This window comes from Oryctolagus cuniculus, chromosome 9, assembly GCF_051225735.1.
Source record: "Oryctolagus cuniculus isolate XC-2025 breed Fujian yellow rabbit chromosome 9, ASM5122573v1, whole genome shotgun sequence".
Classification (NCBI taxonomy): Eukaryota; Metazoa; Chordata; class Mammalia; order Lagomorpha; family Leporidae; genus Oryctolagus; species Oryctolagus cuniculus.
Window position 1 is genome coordinate 86,903,162 of NC_142875.1, and position 19,382 is coordinate 86,922,543.

Consider the following 19,382-nt stretch of genomic DNA (forward strand, 5'->3'; position numbering starts at 1 on the left):
CAGAGAGAGAGAGAGTTACAGAGAGAGCAGGAGAGACAGAGCTTTTCCATGTGTTGGTTCACTCTTCAAATGGCCACAATCACCAGAGCTGGGCCAGGCCAAAGCCGGGAGTCTGGAACTCCATCTGGGTCTCCCACATGGGTGTAGGGGCCCAAGCCCTTGGGCCATTTCCCACTGCTTTCCCAGGAGCATTAGCAGGGAACTGGATCAGAAGTGGAGCAGCCGGGACTCCAGCCGGCCCTCTGATTTGGGATGCCCATGTGTCTCAGGTGATAGCTTAATCCACTCTGCCATAATACCAGTCCCTAAAGTCCATTCTTTTACAAATAAAGGGAAAGCCCTATTTAAATACTTATCTCAAAGATAGAAGTTGGTAAATATGCTGCTCCACTTCCTATCCAGCTCTCTGCTTATGCTTATGGGAAACAGTGGAAGATGGCCCAAGTCCTTGGGCCCCTGCACACATATGGGAGACCCGGAAGAAGCTCCTGGCTCTTGGCTTCGGATTGACTAAACTCTAGCCAATGCTGGCCATTAGGGGAGTGAACCAGTGGTTGGAATATCTCTCTCTATGTCTCTCTCTCCCTCTGTCTGTAACTCTGCCTCTCAAATAAATAAATAAATTAATTAACAAACAAACAAACAAACAAAAAGAACAAGGCAGGTCTGGCATTGTGGTGTGGCCTGCAACAGTACCCCATATTAGAGAGGTGGTTGGAGTCTCAGCTGCTCTGTTTCTGATCCAGCTCTCTGCTAATGCACCTGGGAAAGCAGCGGAAGATGGCCCAAATCCTTGGGCCCCTGTTACTCAAGTAGGAGACCCAGATGGAGTTCCTGGATCCTAACTTCAGCCTGGCCCAGACCTGGCTGCTGTGGCATTTTGGGGAGTGACCCAGTGAATGGAGAGCTCTCTTTCAAATAAATAAATAAATCTTCTTAAAAAAGAAAATAAGGCATGTGTCCTGCCTTTTAGAAAGTCCACTCTCTTGGCAGCATGGAGAAAGGAATGGAGGGTGGGCTGAAAGTGAGAGACCCACGGGAGACCCCTGCAGGAGTTCCAGTTATGGGACTCGTGGTGGGGATGGAACTAGGCAGTGAGCATGGGAAGGCAGGCTACAGTGGCCAGGGTGTGATGCATATTAACAAGCAAAGGGAGAGAGGTGGAAATGGGGACATGTCTGGCCTCAGGATGGGGGCCGGAGTGGTTTCATGCTGCTTGTGAGGCATTTGTGAACGGTGGGTTGTGGAGGGGGTGCAGCAGGCAGCAAGGGACCCTGAGATCTGGAGCGGGGAGGGTGAATCCTCCCTCCCTCTGTCCACTGCGTCCAGGATGCCCAGCAGGTGCCTTGTGAATGTGGGAAGCGCGAGAGGAGGTGACAAGAAAGGAAGGCAGATCGTGATGCAGGGAAGAGACAGATAAGAGAAGAACTGCTCATTGTCCCGGAAGCCACCAACTGCACACAGCACTTGGACTTGACAAGGCTGTCCAGGCCAGCGTGTGGCACTGAGGCCACTGGACAGACTCCTGGGTGATACCACATTTTCCAGGTCTGGAGCAGGAGGCAGGATTAGCAAAGGCAAAGATGGACACGTGGAGGACCGATGGGGAAGAGGGCTTGAATGTGCTGGGCGCCCCTGCGCTGTGCTGACGACAGCTCCGGGAAGAGCAGGCTGGAGACGCAGATCTCAAGGTCATGGGCAACCACAGCCAGAGGGGCTCCCACCCAGCAAGGGCAAAACACTGCTGAATGGTCACAGAGACGCCATGCTCCTGGCAGATAGCTAAGGCAGCAGCTGAGGGATCACCAGAACGGCTGAACAACTTTTAGGATTGGGTGGACGGAGCATATCTTCAAGTTGACATGAGGTGGCAGGGAAAAGAGACGATGGCAGATGGAGATGGCGGAAGTGGTTGGCAAAGCACCAGGACTTGGAAGCAGCAGGAGAACATGCTCTGGGGAGCGGGGGTGGGGGGAGGCTGAGCAGAGAAGGGCCGGGGCATGGGGGTGCCTGCAGACGTCTCTGTAGAGAACCAGACCTGAGGAGGACTGGAGCCCTCCGAAGATTCTCTGAGCAAAATTGTTCACAAGGCACACACAGTCATCCCCTTACCCATGTCACCAAACTCCCGGGGCGTGCCTGAGACCTCAGATAGAACAGACTCATGGTCCACTATGCCTTTTCCTGTACATGCATATCCATGATAAAGCTTGATCTATGAATTAGGTACAGTAAGAGATTAACAGCAATAACAGTTGTTAGCATGGTAGCGCACATCAGTTCAAGTCCCAGCTGCTCCACTTCCAATCCAGCTCCCTACCAACGCGCCTGGGAAAGCAGCAGAGGATGGCTCAAGTGCTTGGGCCTCTGCCACCCATGTGGGAGACCTTGATGGAGCTCCAGGCTCCTGGCTTTGGCCTGGCCCAGCCCTGGCCACTGTGGCCATTTGGAGAGTGAACCAGAGGATGGAAGCTCGCTCTCTCTCTCTGCCTGTCAAGTAAATAAATCAATAAACGTTTGTTAAAAAAAAAGAATAACAAGCAGAATAATTACAATAATACACTGTAATAAAAGTTCCTTAAAGCGTAAATTATTATTTATTTCTGGAATTTTCCATGGAAGTTTTTTTTTTTTTTTTTTTTTTTTTTTTGACAGGCAGAGTGGACAGTGAGAGAGAGAGACAGAGAGAAAGGTCTTCCTTTGCTGTTGGTTCACCCTCCAATGGCCTCTGCGGCTGGCGCGCTGCGGCCGGCGCACCGCGCCGATCCGGTGGCAGAAGCCAGGAGCCAGGTGCTTTTCCTGGTCTCCCATGGGGTGCAGGGCCCAAGCACCTGGGCCATCCTCCACTGCACTCCCGGGCCACAGCAGAGGGCTGGCCTGGAAGAGGGGCAACCGGGACAGAATCCGGTGCCCCGACTGGGACTAGAACCCGGTGTGCCGGCGCCGCTAGGTGGAGGATTAGCCTAGTGAGCCGCGGTGCCGGCCTCCATGGAAGATTTTTAAACCCTGATTGACTGTATGTGAGTGAGAGCACAGAAGTAAACCACCAATCAGGGGAGGAGGCTGTGCTTGGACAGTCCTGAGGCCACTTGACCCTGTGAACTGGGCTTGCCCACACAAGGCAGGCACTGACACATGTCAGCCCCCAGAGGCACCTGCACATCTTCCCCAGGCAGGAGTGGGCGTGCAGAGACACCCCTCCACTGAGGAGTGGGCCTGTGTGTCCGTGCCAAGCCACCAGCAGTGCCCTGCTGTGCCAGGCCCTTGCCACTGTGTGGGACAAACACTGTGCTGCCCAAAGTCACACTTTTCTCCTCTATAAAATAGAGCCCGGGGGACCTCATTCGCATTCAGGTGGTGGATACTAACATGTGAGGACACTTCAGAAGTTTGTGGGAGATGGAATGAAGAGATGTTTATTTTGGCACAAAAATTTGAAATCCATGAAGAAGAGGGGGAGGGGTGTTCAGGAAGCCCAGGGGAAATGTACGGTATGAAAAAGATTATGCGTGAATTTTCTAAAGTTTTTGCACCAAACTAAACATCTTCTATTTGCATTTTTCCACACCAGCTTTTTGAAACGCTCTGCAAAGACTTGTAGAGCTCACGGCACACTGAGGTTTGTGGCCTGTCACTTAAAGCCCGGCACCATGCACTTGCCTAGAGTCAGCAGCTTTGTTTTAAAAAGATCTATTTTATGTATTTGAAAGGCAGAGTGACACTGAGAGAGAGAGAGAGAGAGAGACAGACAGACAGACAGACAGAGACAGAGAGAGACAGAGACAGAGAGAGACAGAGACAGAGAGAGACAGAGAGAGAGATTTTCTATCTGCTGGTTTACTCCCCAAATGGCCACAACAGCCAGGGCTGAGCCTGGCTGAAGCCAGGAGCCAGGAGCTCCATCTGGATCTAACCACATGAGTGGCTGGGGCCCAGGCACTCTGGCCATCCTCAGCTGCCTTCCCAGGGACGTTAGCAGGATTAGAAGCAGAGCAGCCAGGACTCAAACCACCACTCTGATGGGGATGCTGGCGTTGCAGGTGATGGTGTAACCCACTGTGCCATAATACCGGCCCCCGAGTTATCAAAATCTTCAACCTGGAGCAAATCGAGGCTCCAGTGGCTGGACAAGGCTATCCAGCTTGCAAGGCGTCCGTCCAGAGAGCAGCTCTGGACTGTGTAAGTCCACTCGCAACTTTGCTTCTCCCTGCGTTTGTAGTCTCACCTTTAGTTCTCAGAATAGACCCAGGTTCTGTGGAATGAAAACATGCACTTGGCTACCAGCGCAGGTGCTGCTCACAGGTGTACATAGACCCCTCAGGGGCCTCCAGCGGATCCCTGTACTGGGAACAGCCCCCTATTCCAGCATGAGGTCTCCCCAGTCTGTGCAAAGCTCCCCAAGGCATGAGCCTCCTGTTTTATCTTTGTGTCCCCAGCACTTAGCACAGCCCGGCACACTATAGCTGCTCAATAAACATTGTGGAGTGATAAATGCATCCCAGGTTGCTTAAAAATGGCCCAGAGTCTGAAGTTATCTTTTCTTAATGCATCTGCACAAAGCCCTACCTATTCTTCTCACCTTGTCTGCTAAGCCTGGGGGTACATTTGCTTGCAATCGGTCTCCTCTTGTTTCTCACTGTATTCAGTAAAATTCATAGTAATTCATTTGTTTATTAATCAGATATAACTAGGGGAGGGGGCTTTGTGCAGGGCTCTGTGCTAGATGTCGGGGATGGGGCCTTTGATCATTAGCTAAGCACAGTTGCATAGGTTGCACACTGTATACACCCGGGGTACCCCATCGCCAGCACAGCCTTTCCCTGGAGTATCTTTGAGCACTCCAAGCCCGAGGAGCCAGTCAGATCTAATCCACGTTTCCTGATCCCCAGAAAGGTTTGATTCTGTCAAATCCGGTGCTTCTGTGTGCTTGGGAGATTCACTTAGGTGGAGGATGGGGCCAGGGCTCCAATCCGTCTGGTATCACCATTCCCAAAGCACCCAGCGTTGGCCTTGGAGCCCCAGGACAGCTCCTGGGGAGATGCTTTCACTCACTCTCAGCCCCAGGCACGTTTCCCACACACCCGCCCCCCCCCCATCCGCAGTGGGTTTCTAAGCATTGCACTGTAGGTTTCTAATAGGAAGCCCTGCAGCCCTGTCCTTGGAGCCGGCTAGTGGGCACCACTGTAATCATTCAATTGCCTAATTCCATTTATCTTCCGTGATCCATTATGCACCATCGGCAGGCTGCGTCTTGCTTAGCGAACTATGTTAGCCAGTCTAATGGACTCTCGCTGAAGCCAAGTCCACAGACGATGGGATTTCGCTGCTACCTAACTCCCCTAAACTATTAGTAGATAAATGAACAAGGCAGGCAGACACATTTGCTGCTTTAAGATAAGCATTTCACGGTTCGTCCCTGCGATGCACATTATTAGTGCATTATCCGGCACCCAAACAGCCTGGGCACCCACTCAGGAGCACATTTGGGCAGCTCTGCTGGACGGACTGCTTTTAAAATCTGTTTCTATCTGTGGAAGAGAAAAGTGATTTTCACTCATGAAGAGGAAAAGTGCTTTAAATGTTTGCAGGTTCAGTGTGAAAGCCATCATCCGGGGACTTTGGTTTGATACTTAAAAACCAGTGCATCTTCCCTCCTGGGCTCAGCCCTGTGGGACCAGGAACCTGCCAGGAGAGCTTGCACACATCCACAGCAGAGACTCGCCCTGCACCTCATAAGAAAAGTCCGCCTTTCTCCCACATGAAGTTCGCCTTTGCAAAAGTTACGATTTACACTCTTCAAGCCTATTTCACACCAAATCGGCTTGTGTTTTTGCTATGCACCAGACGGGCATTTCAACCAGGTAATGGCGTGGGCTGCAGCACGCACTCTGAGAACTCTGTCAGCATTGAGCTTTCGGCATTCTGCTCACTGTGAAAATGACACGACCCTGGCTTTGAGCTGCGATGCCCATTCCCTTTTACAGGATAAACACGCATCTTTACATGTTTGTAAACCAAAATGCCCATATTGTTCAAATGACGAAAACCTCCACTGAGTCCCTTCATTATTTAGTAGCCTTCCCATCACAGCATGAATGGAAACAGGGGAGGTAGATTTAGGAAATCTTTACTTGTTTATTTTTACTCCAAAGGCAGAGTGACAGGATTGGGGGGAGGGAGGGTTGGGGCGGGTAGGAGACATAGAGTGAGAAATTGATCTTGTATCCACTGATTCACTCTCCAAATAGCCACAACAGCCAGAGCTGGACCAGCCCAAATCCAGGAGCCAGGAACTCCATCCAGGTCTCCCACATGTGTGGCAGAGGTCCAAGCACTTGAGCCCTCTTCCACTGCTTTCCCAGGCAACTTAGCAGGGAGCTACACGGAAAGCCAAGCTGCTGGGGCTCAAACCTGGAGCTCCTATGGGATGCTGGCATCACAAGTGGTGGTTTAACCCACTACGCCAGAACGCCAGCCCCAGGACATCTTAAAGGACTGAAGGAACCAATCTTGTGGTCTCTCCCTATCCATGATGCAATAAAGAAAAGTTTGGACCTGCGAGTACATATATACCACACACTAAGGGCTCCCCTAGCGATGCAGAGTGAGCCCTGGGATAGTACGTCCACACATCTACTTACAGAAGTGAAATCAGTCCCCACATTTTTAGAGATTCATTAGAAGCAAATTTCTAGAGAATGCAGAATAACAACCCTTGGTAAAACGCCACAGGCAGGGGAGACAGGAGTAAGATGACAAGGGAGGAAGGAATGCTACCAACGACATATCTATGCCGCCTTGGGCTCTCCCTGGAGTGTGTTTTACCTTTGCCATAAATGAAAGCATTTAAATTTCTTTACAATTACATTTGACTTAATTATGCCCGAGCTCTGATATGGCCCGAGTCTCCCATTTTGCCGGCTCCTCCATCAGCGAGAGCGGCCAGGCTCATCATTTCATTTTGTTTGGCCACAGGATGTTCGCTATGTGCAGAATGTTAATAGCCGGCTGCATATGAATAGGCTCCGTGGCTCCACCTGAAATATAGAAAAATGGCCCAGACATTAAAAAAGATAAAAGGGAAAAGGGCAGTAATGAATTTAGAGGAAAATGAACATTAATGGTGCAGGCATTACTCATGTTCCACATCACAAATTATTGGAAATCTGTCAAGCACACCAAATTATCTACTCGTCGGCCGCGGCGGGCCCTCTGCAGCCATCCAAAACCAGCCAAAGCCAGACAATTTAAGCTAATTTTACTATTTATAACAATAGAACAGGCCATTAAGATAAATTAATGTCATTATCAAGTTTCTATGAAAATGACAAATACCACTATTTCGAGCAGCTTAGAGGCTGTTGACTATAATGAAATCCACCGCACAGGTACTAAAGAGAAACACTCCAAGTAATTATTTTCTAGTAGCCTGTTTGTTTCCTGGCCATTCATTTGCTTTCACCACAATTAGTTCTGTACACAATATGGTGGTAACTAAACAGTCAACACTACGCAGCATTAGCACTAATTGGGCCATTACCATGCAATTTCCTGCAGGAAACACAGCAGAGGGACAATCACAGCACCAGGCCGCCAGGGCTTGTCTTCCTTTAGAGGAGTTCCAAGCAAGACAATAAAGCACACAGGTGACAAGCTTGCCGGGCACCCTCCCTCGCCCCAGGGAGCTGGATGGTCCCAGACTGGGCACACAGTGCTGGAGGATGGCCCTGGTCCCTGCCGCCATCCCCCGGGGATTGCAGCTTTGGGTTGGAATCAGCGCCACCCAGAGCTGTTGGTCTGAACTTGGGAATTCTTCACCCCTGCGTGGGTCAGTGAGTTCTGAGTTGCTCAAAGCCACCCCATTGGTCTAACAGGGCTCAGGATCAAATGCCTGGGGAGACCACCCATAGAAGGGGGCCAGCCTGCCCTAAATCAGATGCTCCTGGGGAAGAATTATCCTTGACAATCCAGAGAGTGATGGGCTCAGAAGACATGGTCTTCTTGGAACCACGCTCTCTTGCTCTCCTCACTGCATGTAGCAAGTTGTCCGTGTGTGCCCGGTTGATAAGGACTGGGGACTCCCTGGGCCTCTCAGGGAGACACACGGCCCCTCCGTGATGGGGAATGGGAGACGCAGCTCTGCGGAGCCCACACCAAAGCTTTCTCTCAGCCGGTCCTGCCTGCCGTGGCCTTTCTGCAGTGGAGACAGCGGTGCTGCTGGTCAGGCCTGCCCCAGGCAGCCTGGGAAGTCTCCCGACTTAGATCGCCAAAGACCCGGGAACACGGGAGGAGATCGGGCAGCAGCAGAACTACCGAGGAGAGGCAGGAAGAGGACCCAAAGGGGAAGAGGCGCAGCAGTGCCCAGAGATGCTGGAGGCACCTCGGAAACCACGTCAGGCAAGACCTCGGCATTGCTCCCACCCTGCCACAGAAAGCAGGGAATCAGCCCACAGACTAAGAGGGGAGAGGACCCAAGACCCAGTGCCAGGTACCTTGAGCCCCATGCCCAGACCCTTCTCATGGGACATGTGTCTATGTGCATGTGTGTGCACGTATGTATATGTGTGCACATGTGTATGTGTGCACGTGTGTATTTATGTGAATGTGTATGTATGTGTGTATGTGTATTGCATACGTGTGTATATGCATCATGTATATGTGCATGTGTGTATGTGTGTGCACAGTGTATGTGTTTTGCGTGTGTATATGTGTGTATGTATATTTGTGTGTGTGTGTGTCCCCCGCTCCCTACCCTAGAGAAACTCCTGTCTTCTACCCTCAGCAACTTCAAGCCATTGCCATTGGTAGACCTACTCAGAGCTGAGGCTGCCGGATCAGGCTCCCCTAAGAAAAGCCAGGCCTGCTGCCAGCGGGGGGCAGTGAGAGAGGTGCGGTGGCCCTCGGCGTCCCCTGAAGGCCTCACCCCTGGTCCCCTGGCTCTCTTACTCCCTGCCCGAGATGGGAAGGACGCCTCCTTCCCTTCTCCTCCCACAGGACCTAGAGCCGAGGAGCACGTGTTACCTGAGCAGTGGGCTTCTGGCTGCAGCCACTGCCCGAGAGGCAAAAGGCAGGTGAGCCAAGGTCCCAGCAGGAAGAGCAGGTGGGCTTCCTGACAGGCGAGGGGAGCTGCTAGGAGAAAACCCTTGTTTGATAACGAGGTCCCTGCTGCTGTGCTGTTCACAGACTCGGGAGCGAGGGGGGCCCTGACGGAGGCTCACGTGTCCCCACTCCACACTGGGTACTGAGACTCCTGGAGTAGGGCGCCTCTGCCTCTCTCCCAGGATGCCTCCTGGGATGACTCTTGAAGTCTCCCAGCCGCATGCCCACTGGATGGGACCATCCCATCTGTGAAATTATTAACGATGGTTTGTGAAGACATGGTTACTGAGGGCTGGGCATTGTGGTGGAGTGGGTTAAGTTGCCATCCATGACGCCTGCGTCCCAGATGACGATGTTCAAGCCCTGTCTGCTCCGCTTGGGATCCAGCTTCCTGCTAATGTCCCTGGGAAAGCAGCAGCAGGTGGTCCAAGTGACTGGGCCCACATGGGAGACTAAGGTGTAGTTCCTGGTTCCTATGTCAGCCTGGCCCAGTCCTTACTGTTGCCATCACTTAGGGAGTGAACCAGATAATGAAAGATCTCTCTCTCTCTCTCTTTCTTCTCTCTCTCTCTCCTCTATCATTCTGCCTTTCAAAGAGATGAGAGAGATAGAGACAAAGACACAGAGAGAGATGGTTCCTGGCCAAAATGCGTGGTGCATTAATTGTATCCATCATCTAAATGAGGTTGATCATCACACCACACCTTAACCTCCAAAGGGGTCAAAATGATCTAAAGAATTAGATCCGTCCTTCTCACAGCTTTCTCAGGGGGTGGGTCACTTCATCACATCTGCCCCCAGACAAGGAAGTCAAGAGATCCAAAGGCCAAAGTCCAGCAAAGGGGCTGGAAGCTACAGCTCCGTGGGTCAGACCTCCTCAGGAGTCCCACAGCACCTAGGATGCTGCTTGGGCTCTTCAGCCCCCTGGGGCTGGGGAGGTTGCAGATGCATGGTCCTAGGGCTGGCTGGACCTGGACTCGTGCTGAGCTCCTTATGTGGAGGAGCCGAGAATCATACATGGCTTGAAATGTGCCCAAGACCATGTGGCTGGTGGATGCAGTGGCAGGGCTCGAACCCAGGGCTCTGCTTGAGCAACTTTGTGCTCTGCTTTGCAGGAGGCTTTTCCTCTGCCAGGCTCCTCTACCAAGCCAGCACCAGTTTGCAGAATCCTGGCTGCATCACCTTCCTCCTTTCGACCTTGAACTGGCTTTGCAAATCCACTGAGCCTCAGCCTCCCCATCCAGGAAACGGGTTGACTGTGACCCCAGCTGATCATTGTGACCATGAAGGTAAATTAGCTCACACTCCATACCCAGCCCGGAAGCTGTTCCACGCCGTCTGGTTGATTTCAAAGCTTCTAGTGATTACCAGCTGAAACCACCTCATTCTGCACAAATCACACTGGCTTTTCCAGGTCTTTACGGGAAGGAAATAGGCTAATGCATTGCTTTCCCATGTATGTCAGGAGCCCAGTCTCTCTCTAATGGGCTCAAATTGCAGTTTTAAAACCTAAACTATGAACTTAAACTCTCCCACAGACATACACAGCAGAGACATCCTCACTTCTTTATGCTTCCAGGAGAAATTAAGACAGAAACATTTGGTTCTGTTTTCCCCTGAATAGATGGGCTGAAAAGCAGGAGTGCCAGAGTGCCTGTGGCCTTGTGAAACTGGCTCTGCCTAAAGGTGGGCGAGAGGGAACAGGTGGACAAACCTGACGTCAGGACTCAACAATGGCTTTGGACACAGCTCGGTCTCCCTTTGACGTCCCTGTTCTGCAGTCCCAATCTTCCCGTATCGGGAAATGCAAAGGGGTCCTCAGGGCAAACCTGAGGCCCAGGGGCCCCAGATCCGCAGGTGCAGACCATGGACCTGCCTTATTTTCTGTCTGAGACTGGCCTCACGTCTGGAACTCTTGGGAATCCTGCAACAAACTCCCAAGGCCCTCCGTGCTGCACCGGTTGGTGTTGCTGTTAATCAAGTATTTGCCTTTAATAACCAGAATTTCTGGGCAAGCACTCTTTGTAGGAACTAGTAATGGCTTCTGTGTTCCAGGCACTGGGCACACACATGAGTTGACTGCAGGCCCAGGGCATTGTACCCAACTCTACAACTGACCCAGACATGCTCAGTTACTTGCCGAAGGCCACACAAGTGGTGAGTGGCAGGAGAAGGCTGTCACCAGAATAGTCTGACTTCAGAGGTAGCACTTTTAATTTCTGTGCTGGCCACAGCCTCCATCCTAGCTGGGTTCTGCTTCTAACCCTGCTAGATTTACCCATTAACACCCAAGACCCACACAAAGAAAGCACCTGTGCACTGGCTTGGCAAGCAGAGGGGACACATGTCTTGCCCATGCGCTGTGGAGGTTCTTGTTGGGCTTGCTGTCTGCCACTGGACCATGAGCTCCAAGTGGACGGGAACTGCATCTATTTCTCTTCTTTTATCCCCAGCACAAGTGTCTGGCACAAAGAAAGTGATGATGTTTGTGAACTAAATGAATCAGTGAAGAGGCAAAAATTCCTAACTGGGCACATCCAAACCTGGACAGGGTCGAAACATGTCTCCTGGTACTTTGAACACTGGTCTAGGGGCTAATCCATGAAGAGTCTTCCTCCTTCTCAGTGCTGGACTTCCCAGAACAGTCTGTGCTGCATGGTGGTCCTTGCTTTCTCACTGCACGGAAGAAGGGGGCATACTTGTTTGTTTGTGGCAGACTGTCTAGCACGGCCTGGCTGGAACGAGGAGAGGTTGACACACTTCTTCCCTGTCTGCTCTCACACTTCCAACTCTAAGCAAGGGCTTTCCATGCATTTGTTTTGTTAAAACTAGTAACCGACTCTGACTCCTAGTAACCAACTCCATTTGATGGGGTCAGGCACACACTTCTGCTCTTAGCTTGCTCATACGATGAGATGTGGGTCGCAGAACTCCTGCCTTCTCGGGTTCTGAGAATGGGGAGGGTGTCCCCAGCTGACACTTACATGGTGCCCGATAGAGCTGTTGGGCATGTTGATGTGCTGATGCTGGTGCCTTCACTTTGCAAAGTCTGCTTCCCTGGTCTAAATGCAGCAGCCTGTTTACTCCAAAGACCAGGATCCAGCCATGCCTGGTGCAGTAACGCCAAGCTCTCAGTGACCAGGCCTAGGGCAAGAAAACTCAGACAAGCTAATCTGCACTCCCACTTGGATCCCACAATCCCCTGCTCCCTTTGTAGGCTGAGAGCTGCTCCAGGCTTCATTTGGGCACATACACCTGGCTTTGAATAAATCCAACCTCTCCAGGCCTTAGTTTTCCCATCTGGGCAATGAACACTTGATAATCTGAAATTCCATCCTACTTTAAAAAAATGTGACTTGGAGATCATAAAGATTCTACGGTTGCTCTGCATCTCTGTGTTGGATTCAGCATCTGTTTATCAGAAAGCAGCATCCGATTAACTTTGTTTTCTAATCACTAGAGGTATGTTGGAGGTGAAATTCCACCTCATGTATATATGAGTTGCTTTCAAAGCAGAAGGGTTGGTGGTGTGGTGCAACTGACTAGGCCACCTCTTGCAATGCCGCCACCCCAGAGCAGTGTGCTGGGTCCATTCCCAGCTGTTCCACTTCCAATCCAGCTCCCTGCCAATGTGCCGGGGAAGCAGCAGCAGATGGCTCAAGTACTTGAGGCCCTGCCACCTACAAGGGAGATAAGATGGAGTTTCTGGCTCGGGGCTTATCCCCGCCCCATCCATTTTGGCCATTTTGGGGGGTGAACCAGTGGATGGAAGATCTGTCTGTCTGTCTGTCTGTGTCTGCTTCTCTGCCTTTCAAATAAATAAAATAAACCTAAAAACTAAAAAGTTCATGGAAAATGGAATTAAAAGATAAATTTATTTTGGTGCAAAAAATTTTGAAATTCATGCTTATGAGGGGTCTCTATAAAGTTAATGGAAAATGCTTATTATGAAAATATCATGCATGGACTCAAAAATCTTTTTGCACCAAAATAAACTTACCTTTAATTCCATTTTTTTCTACAGGCTTTCTGCAGTCCCCATGCAGGGTTCTGCAGCTGCACCAAGTTTCTGTGCTGGATTCAGAACCTACTTAACATTCTGTAACAGCCGGTGGGCTCAGGTTTGGAATCTTCATGCCTTGAGGCGGAGGAAGTTCCACGGGGAGTATACACAGTGTCCCTAGCCTGGGACAGTTTACCTGCTCTGGAGAGATTACAGTGCAAAGCCAGGTGGGCTGGGTCTGCTTTGAGGCCTGGGCAGCTCCCCAGAGCGACTCCTGAACATCAACACAGATTCTTGGGGCGCACGATGGTGGCTGGGAGTTTCCATGGGAGACGCTGGAGGAGGTAGGAGTTGGAACCAGGTGCGACCAGGTGAGCTTGTCCTTCATGCATTTTCCCTAAGCAACAGCAGTGATGGGGCTGTGCGCTCCCATTTTGATTCTTAAGACATTGCTAAGGCATTGCCACTTTCCTGATTTTTCCAAGCGGATTGGATGAGCTAACAGAAATTTGTTAAGATAGATTTTTTTTTCTTTTAAGATTTATTTATTTGGAAATCAGTGTAGCGAGAGGGACAGAGAGAGAGAGAGGCAGAGAGAGAGAGGGAGAAAGAGAGATCCTTCATCCACTGGTTCACCCCCCAAAAGGGCCACAATGGCTGGGGTTGGGCCAGGCCGCAGCCAGGAGCCAGACTTCATCTGGGTCTCCCCCATGGGAAGCATCTTCAACCGCTTTCCCAGAGCCAGCACTGTGGTGTAGTGGGTAAAGCCACCATCACATATGGGTGCTGGTTCAAGTCCTGGCTGATCCACTTCCCATCCAGCTTTCTGCTAATTCACCTGGGGAGGTAGTAAAGGATGGCTCGAGTGCTCGGGCCCCTGCACCCATGTGGGAAACAGAAGAAGCTCCTGGCTCCTGGCTTCGGATCAGCCCAACTGCCATTTGGGGAGTGAATCAGCAGATGGAAGATTCTCTCTCTCTCTCTCTCTTTGCCTTCCAAATAAATAAATCTTTAAAAAAGAAAACATGGCCCCAGAGGAGAGGAGTTCAGGTCCCAGCTTCCTGTCATTACTGGGAATGTGTAATGTCTGTGACCAACAACTCACAAAGTGTATCTAACGTCGGGGTGCCTGGCAGGCATACTCTCCTCCCCCAGAGCAGGCCACCCGTCTTGCTGGGCCACATTCTGCCCCATGCTGCCTGCTCAGAGCGGCGATACACGATAAGGTCTCTTGGGCTCACTTTGGGACTGAGAACCGAGAGAGAGAAAACCCACAGATGGGGCCCTCTAACCCCTCCAGAAGGGAGGGGTCTTTTCCTGCAGGGATTATGGGGCCACTAAGGGCCACAGGACTTCGTGTGTGTGTGTGTGTGTGTGTGTGATGGGGGAGGGGTCTTAGAATTCTCGAACACATTGGAAAGCAAACATCAGCATTATTTCTCTTCTAATCAGGATCATGAAGCATTTTACAAATTAACCACTTTCCTCCGACACTTACCATATTGAGTGGCTCTAGGCAGAGCCGTCGCGGCGGACTCTGCCATCTGCATTTAGAAAATTGCCTATACATTTATTAAAGTGAAATCCACCCATTAATTAATGCTGTTCTCCCTGAAGACTCTCATTAGCACATTGAGCTAATTACTGAAAGCAAGGGCCCAGGGGATAGGATTTTTTTCCCCCTTATTACAGTCAAATTTGCTCCTGCCTTGCCTTTATAGGATTGTAAAAGCAGCTGCCGATTCAGAATAACCTCTGGATGCAGGAATTGAATCAACTCTCAGATCGTGGGCAGCTGCTGCTGCAACTAGAAATCTTCCCGGACTGAGGGAAGCCTAAACGTCCAGCATCGCTGGAGTCTGACCGCCCAGCTGCCAGGCTGGAGCGAGTTAGGAAACAGATCTGGAACGAGACACGAGGCTGGTGTCAGTCTGGTGTGGCCTTGTATCACCCGTGCGGCACTGACTCGTCCTCTCCACCCCCTAGAAAGCAAGGGGATCCCAGCTGATTAAAAGAAGGGGGCTTAGACAGGCCTGGCTGCTTAGCCTAGCAGTCAGGATGCCCATATCCCGTACCAGAGAGCCTGGGTTCAACCCCAGCTGTGCTCCCAATTCCAGCTTCCTGCCCATGTGCCCTCTGGGAGGCGGTGGTGATGGCTCAAGTAGTTGGGTTCCTGGAACCCATGTGGGAGACCTGCATTGAGCTCTGGGCTTCTGTCTCTGGCTCCTGCCAGTCCCAGCTGTTGCAGGCATTTCAGGAGAGGAGCCCATGGGAGGCCTATCTCTCTGTCTCTGTCTGTGTGTTGCTCACATTTTAGAGAAAAGATTAGATATACAAGAGAAACTCAAAAATTCACGGAAAACAGAATGAAAAAGTAAGTTTATTTTGGTGCAAGGCATTTTGAAATCCATGCATAGTTTTTATTTTTTTAAGATTTATTTATTTATTTGAAAGAGTTGCACAGAGAGAGGAGAGGCGGTGGGGGGGGAGGGAGAGGGAGAGAGAGAGAGAGAGAGGTCTTCCATCCGATGGTGCACTCCTGAATTGGCTGCAACGTCCGGAGCTGCAGGGATCTGAAGCCAGGAGCCAGGAGCTTCTTCCAGGTCTCCCACACCGGTGCAGGGGCCCAAGGACTTGGGCCATCTACTACTGCTTTCCCAGGCCATAGCAGAGAGCTGGATCAGAAGTGGAGCAGCCGGGGCTGGAACTGGTACCTATTTGGGATGCTAGCGCTTCAGGCCAGGGTGTTAACCCACTGTGCCACAGCACCGGCCCCCATAGCTTTTCATACTACGTATTTTCCATGAGCTGGATCAGAAGAGGAGTAGCCAGAACTCAAACCGGCGCCCATATGGGATGTTGGCACTGCAGGTGGTGGCTTTACCCGCCACACCACAATGCCAGCCCCCAAATTTCTGTTAATGTATTTGTTTGCTTATTCATCGAACAATTTGGCAAGCAGGGTGTTGTTCAGGGGCCATGCACATGGGCACAGTGGCCATCTCTGTTTTGAAGGACATCACAGATTGCACATTTTAGTAAAAACATTCGTAGTGCAATGGAAATAGTACTCACACCTGGGCCCTCTGACCTGCAACCATGCTATTCCCACATAGAATGTTCCATGATGCCAGGAAGGCGGCAGGAGCTGCCGGCCCAAGTGCTTTCTGGAGAAGAGCCTCAGAGAGAGGAGAGGCAAACTAAAGCCCCCATTAACATGAAGGACAAGGAAGAAAACGCTTATTTTTAAAAAAATATTTATTTATTTGAAAGTCAGAGTTACATAGAGAGAGGAGAGGTAGAGAGAGAGAGAGGTCTTCCATCCGATGGTTCACTCCCCAATTGACCACAACGGCCGGAGCTGCGCCGATCTGAAGCCAGTAGTCAGGAGCTTCTTTTAGGTCTCCCACGTGGGTGCAGGGGTCCAAGGACTTGGGCCATCTTCTACTGCTTCCCCAGGCCATAGCAGAGAGCTGGATCGGAAGTGGAGTAGCTGGGACTCGAACTGGCGTCCATATGGGATGCCGGCACTGCAGGTGGCGGCTTTGGTCGCTATACCACAGCACCAGCCCCAGGAATCTAATTTCTTAAGCCTTCCAGGGTCTGCAGTAGCAGGAATCTGGAGCCAGGAGTTGAAGTCAGAACTTAGACCAAGGCCCTTTGATGTGGACATAGGAGTCTCACCCAGTAGACTAAATGCCTACCCCCACCAACTACTTTTTAAGTACACTTATGTTCTGTATCAGTCAGGGATGTACAGAGTCCACAGTCTACATACATAGGTCTATGAAGGGAAACTTAAGGAGCCCCTGAGACGCTGGTCAAGCAGCTCAGTCCAAGTCCACGGCTGTCAAAACCAGGGAAGCCGAGGCCGTGGGTCAGTTCAAGGTACGGAGAATGAGTGCCAGCTAGGGGGCTGTGGTGGGCATCTTCCCCACTTAGTCCACTTGGATGCAGTTGCTAAGCCTTTTGGGGAACACCCTCGTAGACATACCCTGAGTCGTGCATTTCCAAGGCTCTAGGTAGTCCTGATCTAGGCCAGGTGATACCATGCAATTAGCCATCACAAGGGCCCTGTCGCAGAGTGTTCTACCACGTACACCCAAAGAGAAGCACAGACCAGTCCACACAGTGGCTAAGGGCTGTGTCAGGGAACACGGTGGGAGGTCAGGCTTCCTCATGCCGTGTTGGGTCTCAATCATAAGCAAACCCCAAACAGGACTGGAATTTGAGTACTAGGCTTGAGTACCAAAGGGCTAGGGGCCCCAGGAGAGCCCAGGGAAGCCTTCCAAAATTTGGAATTTTCTGAAAATATCCACACAGATCCAAAAATATGGAGCTTTGCAGGTTTGGCCAGTGCTGGAGTGTCTTGTCCCAGCTACTCAGATGAGGCAAAAAGTAGTCCTTATTTCTGGCAGGGGAACTACAATTTGGAGTGTCAGCTCCACTTCCTAGCGAGCACCAGAATTAGAGTGTTATGCCACTCTAAAAACCATTTTAAAAATGCCAAAAATTTAGAAGAGATATCTGATTAAAACCCAGCTTTCTCTTGTGGCTGGGAGAGCTTACTGCACAAAAGCACAAGGGTGTTCAAGAGGCAGCCCTGAGTCTGTGCACACACACAAACACACACACAGAGCACCTGCTCTGTCCTGCAGCCTACCTCCAAGGTGCTGTTGGCCCATGAGCCCTGGGTGCAGCTGAGCAACTGATCCTGTCCACCTGTTAAGGCATCCAGGTAGGACTTGGGCCAGCCATTAACCTGGACCAGTAGCATTGACCATGTGCCCCTATAGGAGAGGTTGTAAGAAGTTCATGGAAAAGCGCATATTATAAAAATATGATGCATGGATTTCAGACTAGTTTTTGGCACCAAAATATCTGCCAATTCCATTTTCCCATAATTTTTTGAGGTATCCTCTTATGCTACATGAATATCATAACATGGCTTGGACATGTTTGGACAGCCCTGCTCTGAGTATTGTAAAAACTGGCAAATGTGCAGTCTTCCACCAGGCTCTACTGCTGGGATGGTCACGTGACACAGTTCTGACCAATGAGCCTTAAGCTGACATCACCCTCCTTTCTCTTGGGACCTGGATGTAGAACAGAGATTCCTCACTGAGACCTATGGGCCCCATTCCAACTGCAGCCTGTTTTTGTAAAGAAAGGGATTTACTTTTTTTTTTTTTCACCACAATGACCTTCATGTTTCAATTCTGTTTTCCACAAACTTTGTGAAGTTCCTTCCCATGGCTGGGGCCACTCGTTGCAGATAACAGTGGTGTTGAAACAGAAGAGGCACTTGTTAGAGGGTGCCAAGGGGCTCTGGCAGGGATGAAAATGCAAGTTCTAGAATGGCACAGCCAGGGGCTGTGCCCAGCGACATCCCAGGGGCTCTCTGAGCAAAGCCACACCCCTGCCTCTCATTCACTGATGATGTGCGGGACCAGGTACCAGAGCCTGTGCCACCGCCTCTGTCTCTGCCAGCATGTGGCTCCAACAGCAAGGCCTCCCCAGCGGGCATCCACTTCTCGAGTTCTGGAGGCTGGAAGTCCAGGATCACACTGTCAGCAGGTTTGATCTCTTCTGAGGCCTCTGCCCTCGGATTGCGATGTCCTCACAGGGCCTTTCCTGTGTGTGTACTCACACTCCTGGTCTCTTCCTTTTCTAGCAAGTCCTGCTGGATCAGGGCCTCTCCTATGGCTTCCTTGAACCCTAATAGCCTCCTGGAGGGCCCTCTTTCAGTAGTGTCTCCCTGGGGAGCAGGGCCTCAGCACAGGAATTTGAGGAGGTGCAATTCAGTCCCTTACACCTTGATCATGGCCAAGTCTGAGCCACAAAGGGGATGCAACTGACTGGTAGACAGAGGGTCATATGCCTCCTGGGAGCTTCAAGGAATTCCTGAAATGCATATTTTCTGGTTCACATTGAGGAAGAAAGACTCAGTATGAAGAATTACTACAAGGTGGAGAAGGTGGTCACGACATTAAGCAGGGGCATAGTAGGTCAGCCTCCATATGGGCGCTGGTTTGAGTCCTGGCTGCTCCTCTTCTGATCCAGCTCTCTGCTAAGGGCCTGGGAAAGCAGTGGAAGATGGCCCAAGTCCTTAGGCCCCTGTACCCATGTGGGAGACCTAGAAGAAGCTCCTGGCTCCTGGCTTCAGATCAACTCAGCTCTGGCTGTTGCAGCCATTTGGGGAGTGAACCAGCAGAAGGAAGACCTTTCCCTCCGTCTCTCCCTCTCTCTGTAACTCTGCCTCTCAAATAAATAAATCCCA